Raw genomic sequence first — 3,031 nt, 5'->3', positions numbered from 1 at the left:
ATGTTCATACTATCCAACAAAAAAAAACCCCTTGTATATGTGAGTGTAAGGTGTTTGAAGCTTTGCTTGAAAGATAATCCTTGGGAAACGACCTAGGAGTCACTTCCTAGTACTGCAGTTTTTAATTGTTATATTATTTGTATCGGGTACGGCCTCGATCACTTCTATATCTGCAAATCTAAATTCGGTTACGTTCCTTAATGGAATAAATTTTAAGGACTGGAAAGAGAACATGGAAATTGTTTTTGGCTGCACGAATCTAGACTATGCATTAAGGGTAGAACAACCCCTTTCTCCTTCGGAATTCAGTGCCTCTAAAGAGAGGAATGGTTATGAGAAGTGGGATCGCTCTAATCGCATGAGTCTAATGATTATTAAGCGCGACATTCCAGTGGTCTTTAGGGGTACTATCTCGGATGAGATAAATAGTGCCAAAGTTTTCCTTGCTGAGATTGAAAAACGCTTTGCAAAGAGCGATAAGGCGGAAACAAGTACTATGTTACAGAACTTGATTTCCATGAGGTATCAAGGAAAGGGAAACATAAAGGAATACATTATGGGAATGTCCAACATTGCTTCAAAACTTAAGGCCCTTAAGCTTGAGATGTCGGAAGACGTACTCATACATTTGGTCTTGCTTTCCCTTCCTGCACAATTCAGTCAGTTTAAGATCTCTTATAACTGTAAAAGGGAGAAATGGACTCTAAATGAGCTCATTTCATGTTGTGTACAAGAAGAGAAAGGCTGAAGCGAGAAAAGGCTGAAAGTGCCCATTATGTAAGTACCTCTAAGGACAAGGGCAAAAGGAAAAACACTTCAGAGCCCAAGAATGAAGCTGCTAAGGGTCCAATGCAAAAGAAGCAGAAGCAGGCTGATGTCTGTTACTTTTGCAAAGGAAATGGACATCAAAAGAAGAAATGTGTAACGTATCACGTCTGGCGTGCTAAGAAAGGTATATTTCTTACTTTGGTCTGTTCTGAGGTTAATTTAACTTCAGTACCTGGAAACACCTAGTGGTTAGACTCCGGTTCAACTTCTAACATTAGTGTTTCAATGCAGGGTTTCCTGAGCTACCAAAAGCCTAATTATGTTGAAAGATACATCTACGTTGGTGATGGAAAATCGGTAGAAGTGGAAGCTATAGGGAACTTTAGGTTGTTATTATGTACTGGTTTTTATTTGGATTTGAAAGACACCTTTGTTGTACCGTCTTTTAGACGGAATTTAATTTCTGTTTCTTATTTGGACAAATTTGGTTATTGTTGTTCATTTCGAAACAATTCGGTTAAATTGTCATTAAACTCAAATGTTGTTGGAACTGGTTCAGTTATGTTAAATGACAATCTTTATATGCTGAATACTATAGCTGATTATAGCGAAACCCTAAATGTGGAATCACGTGGTACTAAGCGTAAAATTGAAAATAATAATTCAGGTGCATTATGAGAGAATTGAGCGTCTTGTGTCAGATGGGATTTTGAATTCCATTGACTTCACAAACCTTAGTGTCTGCGTTAAGTACATAAAAGGAAAACATACCAAACAATCGAAATCTGGTGCATATAGAGCTTCAGACATCTTAGACTTGATACATACAGATATTTGTGGGCCATTCCCTACGGCTTCCTAGAATGGTCAACAATACTTCATATCATTCATAGACGATTATTCTCGTTATGCATACATTTTTCTTATTCATGAAAAGTCCCAATCATTGGACGTGTTCAAAACTTTTAAGGCTGAAGTTGAAAATCAACTCACCAAAAGGATTAAATGCGTTAGATCTGACCCTGGTGGTGAAGACTACGGCAAATATGATGGTTCAGGTGAACAACGTCCAAGGCCTTTTGCCAAATACCTAGAGGAATATGGTATAGTCCCACAGTACACCATGCCAGGATCGCCTACCATGAATGGTGTGTCTGAAAGACGAAACCGAACTCTTAAGGATATGGTGAGGAGTATGATATGTCACTCTACCTTACCAGAGTCACTTTGGGGAGAGGCACTTAAGACTGCAGCTTATATTCTTAATAGGGTGCCAACTAAGGCAACTGCCAAAACACCTTATGAGCATTGGACTGGGCGAAAGCCTTATAGGCCTCATGAGCATTGTCCAACTGAGGCAAGGCCTTATAGGCCTCATGAAAAGAAATTGGACTCCCATACAGTGAGGAGTTACTTTATTGGTTACTCTGAAAAATCAAGGGGCTATAAATTTTATGACCCTAATTTAAAATCCATATTTGAGATAGGTACAGCCACATTCATTGAGGATATTGAGTTTGAAGGGGAAGATAACGTTAGAAACTTTGTCTTAGAGGAAGAATCCGTATCAATTCCATATGTGATTCATATGGTTGCATTTGATGAAGCAAATTCGGAACCTCTTCAAGAATGATGATGCTCTCCCTGCTCAAGATGAGTTGGTAATTCATGAAGGACAAACTCAAAACCCTCAAGAACATGGACAAGAGTTGCAAGAGCCAATAGCTTTGCGTAGATCCACTAGAGAAAGGAGAAATGCAATTCCATATGACTACATTTGCTGTCTCTTGGAACATGAGGATGATGGCTTAATGGATAATGATCCATTAAACGTTCGTAAAGCCATCCAAGTTCCAATTCGGAAAAGTGGATTGAAGCAATGAAAGAGGAGTATAAATCCATGCAAGACAATAAAGTTTGGGAACTTGTCCCATTACCAGAAGGTAAGAAACCCATTGGTTGCAAATGGATTTTTAAGACCAAGCGGGATTCTAATGGTAATGTGGAGAGGTATAAGGCACGTCTTGTAGCTAAGGGTTTTACTCAGAAGGAAGGGATTGACTATAAAGAGACTTTCTCTCCGGTTTCATCGAAAGACTCTCTTAGGACAATCATGGCTCTTGTAGCACATTATGATTTGGAGCTTCATCAGATGGATGTCAAAACAGCTTTTCTAAATGGAAACATTAATGAAAAGATTTATATGGTGCAACCAGAACACTTTGTAACGGGAGACCGAAAGAATATGGTTTGCAAATTGACA

This window comes from Lupinus angustifolius, chromosome LG03 (assembly GCF_001865875.1).
Source record: "Lupinus angustifolius cultivar Tanjil chromosome LG03, LupAngTanjil_v1.0, whole genome shotgun sequence".
Lineage (NCBI taxonomy): Eukaryota > Viridiplantae > Streptophyta > Magnoliopsida > Fabales > Fabaceae > Lupinus > Lupinus angustifolius.
The sequence above is the reverse complement of the archived record's forward strand: the minus strand, read 5'-3'. Positions refer to the sequence as shown.